Source organism: Parus major, chromosome 11, assembly GCF_001522545.3.
Source record: "Parus major isolate Abel chromosome 11, Parus_major1.1, whole genome shotgun sequence".
Lineage (NCBI taxonomy): Eukaryota > Metazoa > Chordata > Aves > Passeriformes > Paridae > Parus > Parus major.
Window position 1 is genome coordinate 13682722 of NC_031780.1, and position 20706 is coordinate 13703427.

A 20706-nucleotide genomic window follows, 5' to 3' on the forward strand; every position below is an offset into this window, starting at 1 on the left:
CCTCTTGGCTGGCAACAGAAAGTAAATGCAGTTTGGTAGCTGATGTTTGGAAGTTTAGAACAGCTTTAAGTATTTAAGCAATACCTCTTGTGATGTTTTTGTTTGTCTACTTTGTCTTGGTTTCCAATTGTTTTCAATTTCAAGCTACTTCTGGCTGTAAAGGCTGTGCAAGTGCAGCTAGGAAGATGCAGAATGGGTTACTCTACCCTTAGTTCCATGCAGGAATGCCAGCATTAAATTTAATACCTTGGTAGAGGTCAAATGTCAGAATGGCTCCAAAATGCACTTTACTGTTTATATATTAATGCATGTGCATGAAATGGGCTGTGGAGTGGATCTGTCTGTGTGGTCAGGGGCAGCTGTGGGTGCCTGGGCTCTCAGCAGCTGCTCATAAGGACTTTGTCAGTGCTTCTGGTCATTTCCATGGGTGATATTGTTTTGTTGACATCAGAAGACTACAAATTCCACCAGAAGTACAGGAATCTGTGGTGCTTGATGTTTGATTTTACAGCTGATATTATAGACCTTTTGTTCTTGTCCTGTGATATCTGTTACCATTAGAATGCTGATGGCTTCCCCTTGTGGCTTCTCCTTATTGCCCACAATGGTGCATGGAAATATTTTCAACTGGAATAAATGAACTGGATGAGAGGGAGAGGGGCTGAGTTCACATCCTGCTTCTCTCCCCTGCCCCATTTTTCTTTAAATGAAATACTTTTGTTCCAGGTCTCACTAAGTTGCCTCTACTCACTAGATGATGATGATGATGATCAGTAGCTTCAAGATGTGCCAGGTGTCTGAGGACTTTTGTGACTTCCTTTGGGTCAGGTGCCTGTTAATTATTTAACCATTTGTAGTTGAAAAAGTGTAGATCTGCAGTAGATAGCATATTTGGTGTAAAATCCTGATTCAGCAGAACTCTAAGAAATCTGGGAAGTTGGAAAAAGCATTGCAAGGTTTAGCATCTGCTGCCTGGGACATTTTTGAGAGAGAAGTCTTGCTGTGAAGTTTCAGAAGCAATTCCTTTGATTTGCATCTTCCCTGCCAGTGGCAGTGCAGGCCTGGGCTGGGAAGGAATGACTGCACTCCATCAAATGTTAGTTAAATGTGTCAGGCCTGAAAACAAATAAAAAAGTGAAGTGGTGGTGAATAAAATCATAATCTTTAATGTATTTGGCATTGTGAACAAGTAAGATCCTAAGTACTCTTTGAAAAGCATAGTGAAATATTGGCTATGTGAATCCTTTAGAAGTGAAATAAATATTTCAAATGCAATAAACTTAGAGAAGAAATTTAAAAAAAGCAGAAATTGTTGGCGCACCTTTTAAATAGAGGGGATGGGTGAACAGGGAATATAACTTTCATGTAATTAATTTCTTTAAATGCCTGTTCCTTGAAAATACCCAACATAATGTAGATTAAGGTAAAGCCAATAAGTGTTTTTAACTTTTCCAGATATCTAAGGATTTTTATGTCTTCTGAAACATTAACATCACCACTAGAGAAATGGTGCTCCTTTATGTTGAGGAAGAACTACATCATCAGAAGAGTCAGAGAAATGGTGCTAAATGTGCTCAATCCCCATTTTCAGTATGTTCAAGTGCTGTTGCCTCAACACAAATACTGGTGCTGAATTAAATGCATGTGGGAATATTGTGTTATTCAGCAGGGTGGTGTGATGTGGTAATTGAGCTGTTCTTTGTGAATGTGAATTAGCAGTGGCTGGATGTGCCATTGTGTACCAGTAAGCAAATAACTTCCTTTTTCATAATTGGTTTGCTTCTGCCCTTGAAAATATGTGAGCCTTAAGGACTGGAAACTAACGACAGAAAGAGGTATGACTACCCAGGGAGCTCAGGGTAACATAGCAGCCTGATGTAAAAATTTAATGAGCTTTCTTTTGACACTGTGATTTGTTTTAGCAAATTTTTCTAGGGAGCAAGGCCAGGAGCCATATGTAAATGAGCTTTTCTTGAGATTGTGCTTGCCAGACAGCTGCAGGGAGTGTTAGGGTGATGAAATGATGCTGCACATAATGGGGTTAATGAAGATTACAAGTTACTTCCTTCAGGGAAGTGTACTCTATTCATTTTTTTCTTTTGTTTTAAGCAAGCTTATCCCGAAAGTCAGAAGTTTAAGTGTTTAAAATGTTGTGAAGTCTAAGTGGAGTTTGAGGCACCACAAATTGCAGGTGGCTAATTAGCTATTGTGATGTCACATGAGTACTTGTACTTCTCTCTGTGCACAGGTTTCACTTCAGAACCTTTCATTGGTGAGAGCTCCTCTCTGTGCCTTTGCGGCAGTTATCTACAGCACTGAGAAAAGACAATCCCAAAAACTCTTGAGCTGTTGTTTAGATGTGGAAAGAATTCTGCAAGTGCAGTGATTGGAGTATTTAGATTAATAAACAGCTGTAGGAAAAAAAGAAGCCAAACCCCCAAAAATTCTGATATGTTTATTTACTCAGGAAAGGAAGTAGACAGATGTGAGAAAAGCCTGTTTTAGTCTAAAGGTAAGTTGCCAGAAGCTAGCACACTTCATGTACTTCCTATCGGAGAAGGCTTAAAGAGCTGTTACCTCATGAAAATGAAATTTTCTAGGTACTTCTGTCATACAGTAAAATTAGGCTTTGAGAAGAGCCAAAGGCAGAAATCTTCAGTGTTTAATAAAAATTTTAAAGGGAAACCAGGAGGCAGTGGCAGACGTGTTTTTGCCACACTGGGAGAAAACTGTGGCCTGGATTTTCAGTTTTCCAAGTCCTTGAGTCCAGATCACTTTAAATTTTATGTAATGTATCAGGGAAGGGGAAGAACTGCTGGGTTATTTAGCAGAAAAATATATCCCAGTCTGTTACTGTCAGGTCCAGTGCTCCACTGGCTTCAGAGATACACTATAAAAAACTGTTCCTGTTTTCCTTTTAGGCTGTATTAAATCACTCTGGTGTAAAATTACCTTTATTCCTACCTTTTCCTGTCTGATTCTCCTCTTGATAAATAAACATATTTGAAGTCAGTTATCAAGTACTAATATTGGTGACCTTGTCTGTTCTCAGTCAAAGAAGGAAGGTTAGAACAACATTTGGAATAATTACTTTTCCTTTATGTTAACAAACTCATTATGTGTGTATTATTAAGCAAAAATTCCAGCAGATGCTTGCTTCAAGATGATTCTCCTACCAATATCTTTGAGGCTTTTGTTTACTTGGGGGTTTTATGCCTCATATATTGCAGTATTTGAAAAGATGGTGCCCAAGGAGCAAGGTTATTTTTTAATGTTGTTTATAGATATTTTTATTGTGTGGAAAAGATTATACTGAAATGTCCACTTAAAGCAAATCAAATAGGACTACATATGTTTGCCTATTGCAGCTTGTTTTAATGTTCTTAAATTATTTTCTATGGCATTTCTCAAAAATCCCTTAGTGCTGTGCTCATGTACGTGGTTTTGGGCAGCAGATGACATCGGCTGTAGCACTTAACAAGCTGAAGCAGAGCCAGGATGAAGAGAGAAAATGTTTGTTTTGTTTTGTTTTGTTTTAAATGAGGCACAGTCCATGCAGAGCCTTAGCACAGTGACAGGATAGACAAACATGCATCCTTTGTTGTCAGTGGCCTCAGAACAAGAGCAGCTAGCAATGCCCAAATGAACCAAGAGAACGACCTTGACTCGACCTTTGCTGCTCGAGATAGAGAACACTTCTAATTATTCCTGACAAAGACTAGCAAAATGGTTTACTTCTAAAACAAAGACATGTTCTGAGGCACTCAGTGCATAACCTCACAAGCTGTATCACAAAAGAGGGGGGGAAAACTCCAAGTACATAAACTCTGACTCCCAAACTGTGTTTACTGGAAGGGTACATTCCCCTCTGGATAAAGGCCTGAGCTCAAGTCTCAGATACAATTAGAAGAAGTGAGAGGTGAATAACCAATTAATCCCAAGAGCAGGTATGTTACTCCAGGAGTGCCAAGGTATCTCTTTTCCTAAAGTTGCCAACAAAGAGCTCATTCTCTCTCTCTGCCCCTCTGCTGAGGCCTTGCTGGTAAAGGAAATTTGTCCAGCCTGCTGGGCAGTGGGTTTGTGCTGGGTTTGGTGTGGTCACTTGAGGCATTCACAGTGTTCCACAGGTCATAACTTGAAAGTCTGGGGCAAAGCACTGACAGGAACCTCCAGAAGTTCAGCAAAGTGCAAAGTCCGGCATTATGGGGAGAACTAACTCAATTTATTGGACAGCCTGGGAGCTGATCAGCTGGGAAGCAGCTCTGCCAAAAAGCACCTGGAGCTCTTGGTGGGTGAAAAATTGAACATTTATTGAACAGTAATACACCCTTGCAGCAAAAAAAGGGCCAACAGCGTCCTGGGGTGCATTTGGAAGAGCTGCCAGAAGGTTGAAGGATGTGATAATTGGGATGTCTAAGCAAGGTTTTATTCTTAAGGCTCCTTAGTTTGAGCCTGTCTTCTATTACAGCACGATTCATTTGCAAATCTGTGTTTTTCTGCTGCCTTGAGCCACATTTTGTCTGTTCTGCCCCCTTAGCCTATGCTTTTCATTTAATTTTTCTCTTATATGCTTTTCTGCTCCATTTCATAATAATATCCTTATCATAACTCAAATTTAGCTATTGGCAGCAGAAGTATTCTGACCTGTTCTTCCAACTGGCTTATCCAATGCGTTGTTATTGTTTCTGTTAGAGAGGTTGTGTATTTCTGATACTGTTCAGTTGATTTATTTAAAAAATACAACATAAAAGCAGATTCCTTGGAGCCCATCAGGTATCAAACTGGTTATAATGCCAGGCCTTTACTCAGGAAAAAAATGTGCCTCTTTCTTGGGTGCTAAAGGTACTTGTACAAGTTGTCTCTTTTTCTTCCTTTGCTGTTTCTTTGTTGCCTCTTCAGCAGAAAGGCACACTTCCACAAATATCATCTCCTGGAGCTGTGGATGTGGATGTACCTCTGTGGGGTAATCCATGCCTGTGTTGCTAGTTTAGTGTTACTCTCCCTTTAAAAAAATATATATCATAATATATAGAATTTGGAATAATTTTAGGGAATAGTCTATGATGCATAAATATTTAGTCATTCTTCAATCCATGCTGGATATCTTTCTATGAGTGTGAGGGAAAGAAATTTCTGACTGGCACATACAACTATTTCAGAATGTCAGTTGACTGTTATTATGCCAGACTAGGCAGAAAAGATAAGAAATACAGTTTACTGGGACTGTTACCTCTTAGTATATTTGTACAAAGATGATATATTTTGTATTATGAAATGTAAAATTTAGTCCCAAGAAATCTTCTGCTTTATCAAATTAAATTTTATTGCTGTCCTCTAGTTTGACAGAACACAATAATCTGTTTTATTATATGTACTTGTAGTCTTTTGATTGAAAGAAACCTTTATTCCAAACTCATACTTTTTAATGTCATATGAAGATGATCTTGGTTAGAGGACATAATTATTTTGAGCTCTTGGTTTTTGTCTCTATTGTTTTCCTATTGCATTGAAGACTGTTTTATGATAAGGATTATTATTGGATGAAGATATTGAAGATTTGAGAGGGGTGTAAAAATGGGGACCTAAGACTTTTTTGTAGACAGACAGAATAATAAATACAAGCCCATATTTTTATCTAATCTAGCTGCATTATTGATATGAGTAAACTCTGAAAGGATTCTGTGCTGGTATTAGTTTCTGTGGTGTAATGAACATGCACAAAATGTCATCAGCACATTTTCTTACCTTTCAAATAATTTTTAAAAAATCATAGTATATGATAGAGCAGCAGAGAATATTACCTTACAGTATTACCTCATCTTCCACAAGGGTTTAGTGCATTTAACATTGCATTTGCCAAACAATATCACACACAGACATTTAATTACTATGAGGACCAGCTCTGTATTTTTTGATAAATTTGTTGTGTTTATGAAGCACTTCCACCTCAGTGTGGAAAAGATTCCTGGTTTTTTACACATGAGAAGCTGAGGAATGTGGATGTTCTGCTGTGCACTGTTTATATAATATAGAAAGTCTGGTGCAGGCAAAATTTGAAGCTTTAATCCCAGCCTTGTGTCTTGGTGACTCTATTACCATCTCTCTGACTTTACTGTGGGGGAAATTTACTTAACTGCCTCTACTGTTCCTGTCTTGCACTCTTTTTCTTGATGCAATTATTGACAGTTGTACATAGTTTAATGTAGCTCACCAGTTTGTGCTATCACAGAACTGATGCCATCAGTAACTGCTGAATTTCACATCGATAATCTATTTCTGCCCTGTGAAAAGGTGAGACAGGTAATTTGTGGATGAGTCAAGGGAGCCTGATGAGGTGTTGGAGATCCACTGTGCCTCCTGGGGCTGCTTTCTGGTCCTGCACATTGTGGCTGGCAAGGGCTGGGTGTCAATACACTTTGCACTGTAAGAGTTCCTCATCTCTCCTGAGGAATCAGTTACACTCTACTTCTATCAACTGATTCTGGGAACTAGAAAGATTTAGTGTTAATTGTTGTGTCTTATATAGAAAGTTTCATTTTAGGCTGTACCCTATGTAATGGTGAGGAAGAAATTTATAGATTGTTCTTTGATATATGAGAAGAAAAGATGATAAATATTATTATACATAGTTTAATTTAAAGTGATGCTATAATACATATATTTAATTTTGTTTCTCATTCTCTTAATCATTCAGCCCTTATTTACAAAAAAACCACTTCCTATTTAGGTTGCCATTTAAAAATGACATTATTCTCTAGAACACATCTAAGAAATAATCTTTCCTCACTTGAAATGCTCTAAAATTAACTTTTCATAGACTGTAAGTAGCACTCCAGAGACAGGTTCTTTAATGTACTGGTTATTGCTTTCAAATTACTCTTAATTGCCTAAAATTAATAATGAATTTTTTTTTCCTTTAGTTCTTATAAGGGACAAATGAATTTGAATCACTCTCTAAAGAATTGAATCACTGGACATCTTCTGATTACTTTTTTACATTCATGATGAAATTTAAAGAAAAAAAAATAAGCACAACAAGGTCACCTTCAGAGTGTTTTCTGTTTGTCAGAAAATGAAAAGAAAGTGACTCAAACTCAACTAAACCCTTCTTAGGAAAGGATAGAGACTGCAAAAACCAGAGGAACTTATGTCAGCTCTGAATGGCACAATGCAAAGGCAGTGTGGGAGCTTCTGTCTTGTTTATGAAAAATATATTTTATTCACCTTAAAATATTGATGTAATAACAGTTGTAAAAAGAGGCCAGTACAGAAAAAAATTCTGACCTGATTTGAAAACAGAGGAAAGAGGAAGTCTGTTTTGTGAGACTTATTTATATCTCTTTGGAATGTTAAAATAAAGCAGATGTAAAATCTTCCCTAGCTTATTTCTTTTCCTAGCTGTAAACTTTATCCATTAATATGAAAATCTGCATTAAGGGATGTACATGGGTTTTCTGTACTCCATCTGGCAGCTCAGAAGAGAGACAGAAAATTAGTCAGGAACTTTATTAATCACTTGGGAATCAGCTGAGTATGTAATTAGCCCAGAACAGCTTTTTAAAATGTTGCCTATAAGGTATGGCAAATCAATTCCAGCTCAATAAATCAGGCTTGTTTGCAAACTTGAACTTCCAAAAGTAGCACATTCAGAATGCTGATATACCAGCAATTTGATAAAAAGCTCTTTTCTGCTGGCTATCAGTGACTTGGGTCCTTAGTGGGAGCACTCAAATTGAAAGGGGAAGTGTGGGAAATGAAAAGATGGAGAAATTGCAGTTTGGGCAGCCTCAAGTGCTGCTGTGAGGGAAGGGGAATTCAGGGTCGTGCTCGTGACCTGGGCTCTCATGGTACACAGCTCTGCCTTTTCAGACAGCACCTGACTGAAAGAAAATTATATCATTTTCTAATAATAGAAAAATCTGAAAATATCTCCTGTTTAATTATGGCTACAGGAGTAATAGCAGTGAAACAAATGGAGCAGGTGGAAGCCAAGTAAATAACTACAGTCATTTCATGTAATGGTTTTTATAAGAGATTTTCCCTCTATTGTATTATAGCTGCTACTTTAATATTAATGTTAAATACTAATATTAAAAATACCAGATGTAACTTTCATTATTAATTGAAGGAAAACAAACTAAGGTAGGAAGACTGAGTAGAATCTGTGGCCTGTTTCAGCTCTTAAAATTTCCAGTGTGAAGAAGCTTAAAATGGGTCCATAATACTTTGGTTGGTTGGTTTGGTTTGGTTTTTTTAATATAGATGTATAGTATACTGTGAAAGTGATGGCTTCAGTCTGAATTTATTGTTTTGAGGGGAATCCAGCTTCATTTTGTGTGGGGTTTTCCCTGGAAGAGAATGTATGACTTGACATTTTAGTGCTAGTGCTCTTCTCATAATGTCTTTGTTTTTTTTAAAGCCTGGCTGGCAGTTTCAGCAATCCCAATGCCCAATGCAGTGTATTTCATGGGACAGGGTTTGGTCTGCAGACTTATAATTTCCTGTTAGGAGCCATTTACTAGCCCTTCTTTCAACTGATCCACGGCAGGAATACTACATGGAATTATGGCAAACAGCTGCTCTGGAAGGGCTCAAGCTACTCCAGCTTTGCAGCCAAGAGAAGCCTGCATTTGGAAAAGACTTAGTGAATTTATTAATCAACAAAAGTGATATCACAAGATTGTTATGTATAAAGTAGAGAGTTGCTTTTTAATTGCTTAAATTTTAGCGTGGTGGATTTCAGGTTATCTTGAAATACCTGCATAACTGGAGGTGAAAATTCTCTGATAGCATGGCAGAGTATTTATCACACTCCCCCCAAACTTCCTCTCTTGATGTCTGGGGTTTCTATAAGTAGAAAAGAAATTTTATTCTTGCAGATGATACGAATGTTTGGATATGGCTGGGTCTTCAGTGGGCTTTCAGTGGTGTGCATGATTTTTCACACTTTTAATCTGCATCTATCTACTGGGCCCTGTGCAGGCCCAGTATGAGATGATGAGAAAGGTTTATTGTACACAGAAGGCAACTTCTAGGGAATAGTTGAAATTTTTCTGTCACTGTCGTATGAAACTGAGGAGGTTGTCAAATATTGCATATTGCACTTCTTGGCATAGCACAGTAGGTCAGAGATAATTTCAGTTCTCCTCTTCCTATTCTTTGGACTCGTTAGGCCATAGTTCAAATGGCTGTCTGCCATTGGAGAGTGGAGAGCCCAAAGTGGCACTTTGATCATTACCAAATCTGAATTCATTTTAGTATGAGGAGAGACATTTCCCAGAGCAAGATTTTTGATATGCTTTAGAAGATTAATCTCACTTTCAATAGAAATATGCGTCTGTTATCTTAAAGAAACATGCTGCCACAGCTGGGACTCTTTCTAATACCTCAGTTTACTTAATTGCTTCGTGTTGCTTTCATAATTAAGACCTGTTAATTTGTTGCATGTTGATAGTGGGGATGGACCCTGAAAAAGGCTTGCAGCTCCCTGCAGCTCTGAGGCACAGAGTGGCTTGGGTTGGAAAGGACCTTAAAGCTCCTGCCATGGGCAGGGACATGTTCCACTGTCCCAGGCTGCTCAGAGTCCCATCCAGCCTAGCCTTGGACAGGGATGGGACAGACACAGCTTCTGTGGGAACCTCAACACCCTGACAGGGAAGAGTTTCTTCCTAAAATCTGTATCTACCATCTTTCAGTTTAAGACCATTACCCCCAGTCCCACCAGTGAGTGCTCACAGGAGGGTGTTAATCTCCTACTGCTATTGCAAAACAGTGGAGAGCAGTGGGAAACTGCTTGGGATGGAGTGCTGGAGTGTGACCCTTAGAACCCAAGTGTAGTTTTATGCTGTTCAGGAGGCAGCAGATAGTTCAGAAAGCTTCATTGCTTCTCATGGTGTTTGGCAATCTTTTATAAAAAGAGATTAGGTCACCAGCAATTATAACGTGATGTGTTAGAAATCCCTTCATATAAAAGTTAGGTTGTGCAACAATTTAACTGGGAACATTTGGGTCCAAAAGTTATTCACAGTCACAGAACACATTAAAGAGACCTTCAGATATTGTGGTCCTGTAGTTCTGGGTAAACCTTTTAGTTCCCTGAATGTCTGTCAGAAAAGTAACACCTGGTGGAATGATCAAGGGGATCTCAGGGAGAACAAAAATGTTTGAAGATCTCTAAAGGCCGTTCTCTGTACTCCTTTAGACTGTACAAACATACTAAAGTTGACAGTAATTGTTTCTGCACTTTCTGTGCATCTCACTTACATAAATGATAATTTACCAGGAGCTCTGGGATTGATTTGAGTCAGTAACAGTTTGGGATCGAGACCTGAACTGGAGCACAGTGCATCTTTTCCTTTAAATAAAAAAATAACTATAGTAATAGGGACTTTTTTTGTAATTACATTTAAAAACCAACAGCATACAGGCAGCATCAACAAAGCCTGTACCCCTGGGGATTTTTCCTTTTTAACAAGCTTTCTTCAAAATTACAATAATTGACACATCCATTGATTTTTACAGTCTTTTCAGCATTCTACACTATTGCAGAGATCCTTAAATGATACTGAAAAGATTCATCTGGGCAGATGATTTTCAGCAACTCTGTTGGAGGGAGCTGATTTTCCACATAGACATTGTTCCTTGTTTGGCTGCAATTGCTCTGGTCTGGGTGAACTTGTGGCATAGCTGCAAAGGACATTACAGGTGAACATTAAGAACCCTTCTGGCATGGCATCTGTGACACTAGCCTTTATTCATCTCTGCAACTCTGAGCAATTTAGCAAGCAGCTGATCCGCCCCAAGGTTTCAAATATAAGTTAGTGGGTCAAAACTGGAAAGATTTTAAGTAGGACAATAATTTTCAGATAAATGTGTGAGATGTTTCTATACATCACCTTTTTTTTTTTTTTTTTTTTATGGCGTTGTCTGTCCTATGATGTGTGTTTGGTGTTGAGTGTACTGTTATAAACTTAGGAAAATGAACTGATTTTGTTATCTTGTAAGATGCAAAAGCAAAACACCTGGAATTAGAAGGAAACATTGGACTTGCTGCAACAGGGCCCTTCCAGCTCTGTGGAGCACATTGCAGGGTTTAGCAAACAGGATCTGTAGAGCATTTGGTGCTTGTGGAAACCACACAATAATCACAAGCCATTTTGTGGTTCATTACCAGTTAGAGACCATTTTTGAAGGGATATGTGCAATATAGAATGTTCTCTTAGAAGCCTAGAAAACAAAATAAAAAAGGAAATCTGATTAAAACAGCATCAGAGGAAGCCCTGGGATGCTCTGTTATAACTTGAAATCTCGTTATACTATAGCAAGTTGAAGGCAGGGCAAATTTTATGCTTCAGCAACTTGTAAGGGTCTCTCTGACATTTTCAACCATAAACAATTAGTTCATGGTGATGATACTTCAGCTTCTCCTGCAGCACAGTATTTTGAAGCAGAACAATCTGTTGGATGCAGATAAGCATTTACTGAAAGTCATTATAAGGTAATAGGAAATTGTTCAGAGACCTCCACTAACGCTGAAGCTGAATAACCCCAGGAGCAAAACCTACATACTAATGGTCCAATTACAGCCACAGCTTACACTTAATTATTATTTAATAATTTATAACTAAAAAAGATTATTTGATGGTGTGTTTCACTGCTGGCTTACAGATCTGAAGTAAACTGTGTATAAATTGGGGAGTTTGTTGTTTTTCCAAGCAGGCATGGCAAGTGGCATTATCTTCTGCTCAGTTTGGAAGCGTGTTTGCTTGGGTTATTTGGGTTTATTTAAGTTAGTGACAAATGCAATAAATGTTACTGATATTTTTATTTCTACCAGCATAAGACAAGAAATTGCTCTGCTTCCTTGAAATGTTGATAAGATTATTTGTGTAGGCTGTTTTCTAGCTAAACACCAGTGTTGTTTTTTTCCTGTTTTAAAATTGATGTGATTGTGGCCATAGAGCAAATGGACTTTTCCACTGGAGTGCAGTGAATGATACAAAAGGAACCAGAAAACTTTTCTGGTAAAACGTAGGTGATATAAAGATTAAAATCTTCTTCTGTTGCTTAGGAGAAAATGATACCTTTTGAAAGGAGGAAAGACATGAAATGAAGTTAATACTAGGAATAAAAATATATTGAAAAGGGTTGTAAGTGAGATCTGGGAAAAATACGCAGAAAGACAAATTTGAAGAAAAGAAAAAGACATTTTTATATCAGTGTACATAATGTAAAATGGTAGAAATAGTTGACAGAGCTTAAGGTTCAAATTAAAAAATCCTATATTAAAAGATGCAGAAGAAAAAGCATAAGTGAAATGTCTGTGTTTCCCCTCATGTCTAATTATAGGTGATTTAATAGAAATACTTGTGAATTAGAAAAATTACCAAGCTGAAAACATGCATTTCTGGTATTCAATTTAGAAGTTATGCTTATTTGTTATTATTATATGTTCTGCTCCAGCCTGTCTAAAGCCAGTGGAAAATGGTGAACATTTATAGGATGTTTTGGATAATCCAAACAACACTGAGGAATTAGATTGATGTTGAAACAGGTTAAGTGATGCTTTTAAAAATGTTAACAACTAATGATCTGCTTAGGAGCATTTAATTAACATAGGCTGAATTCCAAGGTTTTCTTTATTGCTGTATGAGACAATTACCAGGTGAAATTTTACTATAAGATTAATGTTGTTTTTAAGATGATATATTTACAGGCATTATTACAAACCATGAAGGCAGATGAGATATATCATTTGTAGAATTCATTTGGATTGATTAATCATAATTTCTTTTCCTCCCCATAATTTTCCTTATTAAAAACCCAAGGTTGCCTTTTAATGACCGTTTTTGTTTGACCCACCAATGCATAAACACAAAAGACAACATAATAATACTCATATTACTTCATTAACCTTCTAGAGCTGGTGTTCACCAGGTCCAAGATTATATTAGCAAACAAAGTTCCTTACAGACTAATGCTGTTTTGTGTAATACTCCCTCTAACATATCCTTAATTTATGGCATTAATCATCAATGACAAAAATGTTAACCTTTTATGGCCTCCCTAAAATGAATGAAAATTAAACTTCACAGCATGTCAAATTATGTGGATTACTGCCATTGATGGCCATTCTGCCAAATAAATGACTGACTTTATGTTCCTTTTGTGAGGTAAGTTCTGTAAAAATTAGGAAAGTAATATATTTCCTACCTTAATCTATGGTAAATTCTTCAAATGGAATTCTCCATGGGAGCTAAATGCTGGAATTTTCAATCCCATCTCTGAAGTAAAAACTTGTTCCTTGTTTTTTGTTCTCCAAAGAGATGCTGTTAAATAGTGTGTTCTCAAACCTGAGTTACTTCATTTACTGACACTACTTTGAAGGAAAAAATGAGACAAATATAGCAAAATCAAAAAATCCTTTTAACTTCAATGTCCTACTAGATTTATTAGCAGATGTGATTATAATTATCCCAATGCCATAAATGTTTTATTGTGGTTTCTGCAATGCTCTTACTAAATACCTTACAAAAAAAAAAGTTCACTTTTACACAGAAGGGGCCTGTCCTTCACTGGGTGGGAAATTTCAAACACTCTTTGACTATTTACAATAATAAAAATTGAGAAAAGTGTATGTGTGGAGAGTGGTGGAGATGATCCTCTATATACTGGAAATAAACTCCTAAAAAGATGAGTTTTCCTAGAAGGGCAGAGTTATTTAAAAGACAGATGGGATGGAAAAACTGTGACACATTTGAGCAGCGATAAATGATGTGTTTGAAAGTGCTTAGATTTCAATTTTACTTGGTTCTGCAATTAAAATACTTTATTTCTGTGTTCTCTGGAGAGCAGAATGTCACAAAGTCATTGTTTGTTCCGACTGAAGAGTCAATTCTTTTTACATGTCTCTGTCTTTTATTTATATTTATTTACTTACCTATCCACAAGTCCTTTTTCAATGTCACTGGCAGACCCTGCACACTGCACGTCTGACTGAAAAGGGGGTGTCTCCCCATCCCTGCTACCTCATTATTTGTGAAGCAGCCACTTTGGCTTCTTCATTCTTCTTAAAATAAACGTGGGCCAGGATAAAGCACCAGTCTGGAGATACAGAACTGAGTGCTGTGTTAGGTGACAGCCTAACTAAAAATAACTGGCTTGCAGGAGGAAATCCTGTTTTCCTGCTGCTCTGTGAGACTTCCCGTGGTGTGTCACTGTCCCCTAACCTGAGATATTGCAGCAGGATTCACGATGCAATCTGTGTGCACAGGGCAGGATTGGCACTGCCTGGGTCACATAGTGACTTTGTGCTAGAAATTTCATAAACTATGACTATGTTTAGCTTGAAAATGACTTAGGTGATGCTCCCTGGTTCAGTCCCTGTCTGTGGGTATTGTGCAGTCCTGAGCTGCATGGGGAAGGACACAGGCTGTGAACAGATGATGAGCACGTCTGCTTTCCTGCAAATAAAAATTAAATAGATGAATGTGGGACTTGGAACTGATATTGCCTCACTTTGAAAACTCTGTGTAGGCTTAGTTTAGGCTGGCAGTAGATGTAGAGCTCTAATACTTATTAGAGTACTTATTAGAATGTTATTTTCTGAAAAAGCCCCTCCATATAATGTGTATTCCTGCAGCTGGGTACTTAGCCCTTGCAGTAACAGTAATTTCAGCTTGTGCCCCTTTTTGGAGTTGCTATCTGTAAACTTCTACGGGATCCTGAGAAAGAAAAGTGTCTTGGTAACTAACTCTGGGCATATTTCTTGTTGCATGACTCTGTAGGATAACCTCGGAATGGCTGAACAATTTTCCTTAGATCTGCGACTGAAGTTAAGAGTCTTTTTGAAATTAATTTCTGTGCTTCCACCACTATTAAGCCTTTAAACACTAACTGTGTGTGGGTTGAGTGGGAAAGGCTTGAAGGAAACGTTTAATGCTCAATGTGGCTGCTGTGAGTGGACACATGGAAAGTAATTTAGCCTCTTGAAACAAAGCAGAACTATTTTATGCAGGAAAGGACTATGGAATCCATCACTTGCAAAATGGGATGCTGTGCTTAGTTGATTGTTCTACCCCCACCCTGCTCCCCATCAAATGCTAATTTACCTATCTTTGCCCAATTCAGCTTTGCCATTGAATTTGCCCTGCTCATCTTGCTTGCAAATGTGCTGGGGATCTGATGATTTTGCTCATAATGTTCAGGATTAATGCTTGGTGCCTTTGTCATGGAGTCCTTTGCAATAAAACAGTGCCAGGAAAACAAAAAATGGGAACTTCTTTTCCATAATAAATTTATGATCAGTGGAGATCTTTTTCTCACTGTGGTTGAATTGGTCAATTAGCTGCATGTAAAGGTCATTCCCACCAAATGCTGGATGTACAAAGTACATTATTCTTTGACAGAAGCAAGGTCACCTGCTCCATGTGTTTGCTTTCATTGTTAATAATGTGCACATTTTTTCTGAGCTTTAAGCTAAATTAATGTAATCATGTGTGACAGGTGGTTTTCTGAGTGATAGGGAAGCGTTTAGGGAGTAGATTTTTAATAAAATGAAAGCTGGTATATAATATATAATTGAAAATTGCAGCCTGGTAAGTAGGTTTATGCTGGTGAGGGGAGCTCACAAAACAAGTCAGCTGAGGCAACAAATTAATAATTAAGGTATTGAGATGTGAGAATATATTAAGAAATAATTTAGGGCCCTGGAGGAAATGGGAACAGCTATTTTGGGTTTGTCTTGTTTTTCTAAAATGAGAATAATTCACAAGTGGAGGTCAGCTGTTATTAGAGGAAATGCACAACAAACCTGGTTGGCTTTTTAACTTTTCAGTATCAATTCTTAAGGACACAGGATGGGATTTTCCAGTGTTTATAATACATCTGTTACTGAAATTATTTGGGGTATGTCACTGAAAGTATCTGAAGAACCACCTTATTCCAGAAAGTGTCAGCAAGCAGTGATGTTAGATCTGGCTAAAAAATGTTTAGGCATCTAAAGTAACCTAATTGAAAACAAAAAGAAATACAGTTTTTTTCCAAAGCCTAGTGATCCATACAATTAAGTACAAGATGGAAGTAATCACACCATGCTTTACCTTAAATAGCTTCAGTGATGGTGTCATAAGTATGTTCTGCCAGCTTTTATCCTCCTGGGAAGAACAAAGTGTTTCCTGACTCTCACACATGCTTCAGCCCCCAGTAATAGGCTAGAAAGTCTAATGGGTTTCTTTTGTTTGTCTCCCAGAAACTTCTGTAAGGAGAAGAACAATTGCCCTATGTTTATTCATCAGAAATCAATTCAGATTTTTAGTATTAATCAACAATTTACCATTTAGGGGATGAGAAAAAAAATATTTTCCAACTGTTCTAAGTGCTGGTGGATGTGCTTTGTCAATGCCTGGCTGAAAGGATGACATTGAGAAGTTTGCTGCACTGTGTGTAAATGAGCATGACAGCTTTCATAAATACTGTAAAGAAATATAGGAACATATCTGATAAATATGTCCTAGTAAGATACGGGAGTTACACAGAGAGGCTGGTGCTTTTCCTTTGAAAATTTGGAGGCCATTTCATGATAATTCATGAAGAAAAAAATATTCACACATGGGTTAGAGTAGCTCAGATATGAAGAGGAAATTGCTGGTTTATTTGAAGTATCCCAATACTTTAAATGTTGGCAGCTTATTTTCTGAGAAGAGGTTCACAGTGATAATTTTTTATTTTTGATTCACAGTTCTGTAGTACATCCTAGAGTTGGAGGGAAAAGAAAATTTCAGTTTTCTGCTGGCTCTGGTTTAGCTGTGGGAATTAGATACAGATTTCATCATCTGATACAAGCTTGGCTGTATATATATTTGTGAGTATTTGTATGTGATTATATTAAATTTCAGTGGTAGTTCTAAGGCTTGGAATATCAATGGTATGTCTTGTAGACATGCAGTGATGACAACATATTTTATTTTTATAGCATAGGCCGATATTTTATTTATGTTTTATGCACAATAATGTAGCCAACATAATTAGACAGCAATTTGTGACTTCCAATGTAAACATTTTAGGAGCTATGTAGTCAGAAGCGATTGCTAATTAGAGAGCTGTTAGCTAAACATATATAATTGGGAACAGACTGACAGGCTATTGCAAACAGCAGGCTATTTATAACTCCATGCTGTTCTTAAATTATATTTTGTTTAATGGACTTTGGACAGTGCATAAAAGGGGGTTTTGTGACTTGATCTGCACTTTAATTTCTTTAAATAAAAATGAAACCTTGCAAATGTGAATGCCACACAGGCTAGCTGTGATAATTAAAAGCTATTATTAACTAGATGACTTTCTGGCTGAGCCATTTTCTAATTTCTTTAGGAGTGTGGACTCCCTGAAGAGAGTTATAAATTCAAGTATTACTTAATTATGCTTTTAACAATAAAGGGCACTTTAATCAGCAACCTCTCAAAAACCCTTCTCCTGTAGTCATTTATTCAAACAATGAAAAAGTCAAGAGACACTTATATTAAAAAGTCTTCTAAAAATACAATGTACCTATTCACAGGTCCTAATTTATGTTATATCGGTTCCTATCGATGCTTACCTTCCAATATCAAAGGCAAAGTATTATTTTAACTGCTTTTGGCTAGCATCAATGATGTTACTACAAAGATTTTTGTCCTTTTTAAAGAAAAACGGAAGATATCTGGGCACTGTGGTCATGCTCATGGATTCACTAAAGGATGTGTTATGTTTCAGGGAAAACTAAATATACCCTGGAGATGGTTTGAGCACTGAATGGGAGGGTTTGACCTTGAATTTTGAAGGTGAAGTCTGATAGTTTCTCTTAGGACAGTTGTCGTTGTGAGCTGGGGGAAGGAGCTGGGGTGCTGGAGGGGGGCTGTGAGCGGGGTGCTGGTGTGTGTTGGGATTTCACAGCCCGGCTCCAGCAGGGGCACCGAGTGTGAGCCAGCCTGGAATGGGCTTTGGGAGCTGGAAGGAGCTCTCTGTGCATAGAGGAAATCCACTCCTACAGGGAGGAGTGCTGTGCAAGACCCGAGGGAGGAGAGGATTCCTGCTCCACAGCCACCAAGGCAGGCTGCTGCAGGAGTGAACTGAGACTAGTATTGACAGAATACTTCAAACCAGAGACAAGAGAAAAGGATATGATCCTTAGTTTACACATTTTTCCTCAGTGAATAAATGTGCTCTGCAGACATGGAAAGTAAAATTCATGTAGAATAAAGACTTAATGAAACAGAGTAGGTTTCATTCAATTGAAATTGCTTTTTATTTGGGTTAGTTTCTTAAAAAAATTAAATAAATCAAGATAAAGTCTTATTTTCTCATATTTATCATAACTTTTGGTTCCATTGCACGTGAAGCTGTGTTGGTGTGCACAGTAAGAAATGAACCATCCTGATGTAGCACAAGGGCAGAAACAGCAGAGTGAAGCCACAGTGCTGTGGGATGTCTCACACCTTGGTGTGATGTGATCACACCATGTACCATGTGAAGAGCATGACACAGTTCTTGTGGCAATGTCACCTCTGCCAGCAGTGCCAAGGCAGTTTATGGCTAATATGGATCTGCAGTCAAAGAGCAGCATTCCTTTAACTTTGGCTTTCCTGACAGGAGAGAGCTAGTTCCAGTGCAACATAAACCCCAGAGAGATTTTTTTGTGTTTATGTGTGGTTTGGCTAAAACCGAAGGCTGAATCTACTAAATCAATTTTATATTTTAAGGATTCTAAAGCTAAAGATGAAATTCTATCACACACTCAGAGAACATGCATAAACCAGATGTAAAGCCTTGTTCAGTCCCTACTAAAGTTAATAAAAATGCTGGACTGAGGTCAGTCAAGTGGTGCCTTGAGTGGAGCATTAGACTGGTTTGGTAGCTCTGGGTCCTACATCACTGTGAGGTCTCACCATGGTAACTGTGCAGGATAAAAAACTACAGATGATGTACAAAGAGATTCCCTTAATCAGAAAGATTCTTTTAATCCGTGATTCTATGAAAAAATGAGTGGTTAATTTATGAGGCTGCTTTTATCAAGCTGCATACTGATGTTAATTTTCAATCTATGGTGCATAAATTGGAAATGGGAAAAGTCTGAGATTTCATAACATTTTACTGAAAATATTCTCTTGCATTTGTTAAGTTGCATTCTGTCTTTTGGATGTCTAAGATGGTTTGGACCATAACTATTGCTTTCCTCACTGAAGTTACACAGATTTTTGAAAGTAACATCTGAGTACAAAATGTTCTAATATTGAATAAGTGGCTTCTAATTAAAAATCTAGGATAAAAAAATAATGGGGAAAGTTGATTCTCCTTGTCTGTTTTGACAATTTATTTTCTCTGTGATGGTCTCAATTCTCATCAAAGGTCTGTGGATTACTTGAGGTTTGCTTATTTCTGTGACTTATCGAAAGGTTTGGTGATTCATTTGAAGGAATCTTGTTTTTCGTAATGATTAAAACCCACCTTGGACATGAGAGTTTCTAATTAAGCAAGTTTTAATGTGCTAACAACAAACACTATGGCTAAATCATCAACAGAATTGTTTTTAAAAGGCAATTTCCATTTCTTAGACTGTGTTAGTGTTCTGACATTTCTGTGCTACATTGCATTACATTTCTGTAAACCTTATTAACTTTTTCACAAGCAATTAATTATGAAAGCAGTGGGAGTAATAAGACTTGATTTTCAATTCATGGTTGGACTCTTATCTAAAAAGGCAAATCAGCAAATGCTGATTAAAGTTTTTCCTCTGGTTGGGATGTTCATAACGCTCTCTCTGGTGTATAATGAGAGCTGGGTTCGTGTTGCAGCCTTTAATAAAACTTCAAAGAATGTAACTCCACGGCCTCGGCTGTCAGCAGCACAGGTGAGCAGATGGGCACCAGGAGGAAATGCTCTCAGAATTTCTGATCTGTGCTTTTCCTTGGTCCCAGGCTAAAGACACATTGAGGGACAGGCAAAAGGCAGCAAGCAGGAACTGCACTGAGCAGTTTTCTGCTGTGTGAAATGCTGAAGTTCCTATTCCAAATGAGCATGCACAGTGGCCAAATGAGGCTGGTCTCAAGTTCCTGCCAGAGGACTGTTCTGGGGTCACTGCATGTGGCTGCCAAACTGAGAAATTTCCCACTGAACCTCCCGCAAAACCTCTCTGTCAATAACTTGAATTTGTGATGGGAAAATGATTTCCAGTCTTTAGAAGTGGATCCAAATGGGTCCATTTGAACTAGGAAGGCACTTCTGGCCATCTGAGTGATGACTGGATTATTAAAAAAATAAAAATAATCACAAATTCTGCATCTGCATAGGGATATGATAAAGGGAGGGGCTGTGATTACTAATGAAAGGGCAACTTTGCTGTGTGGGGCTGGAGTCAGCTGGCAACATCTGCTCTCTCTTCAGATACTTCTTTCTTTTTTTGAATCACCTGTCTTCATTCTTGATTTTTGATACATGATTTATCTTCATCTCCCCATTAACATTTCCCTTTTCACCCATTAAATATAATTTCGTGGATGTATTCTTGGAATTCTACCTGAGATGGCCTATTATGCATTGTAATTAGTCATGAGTTCATTAATAAGTCTGAACAAGCCAATTATGATACATCTGTGAAGCAGTGATTAGTTCTAGAAATGTGGCTATTAGAAACAAAAGATATGACTCCTACAGATTTTTTTGTTGTTATTG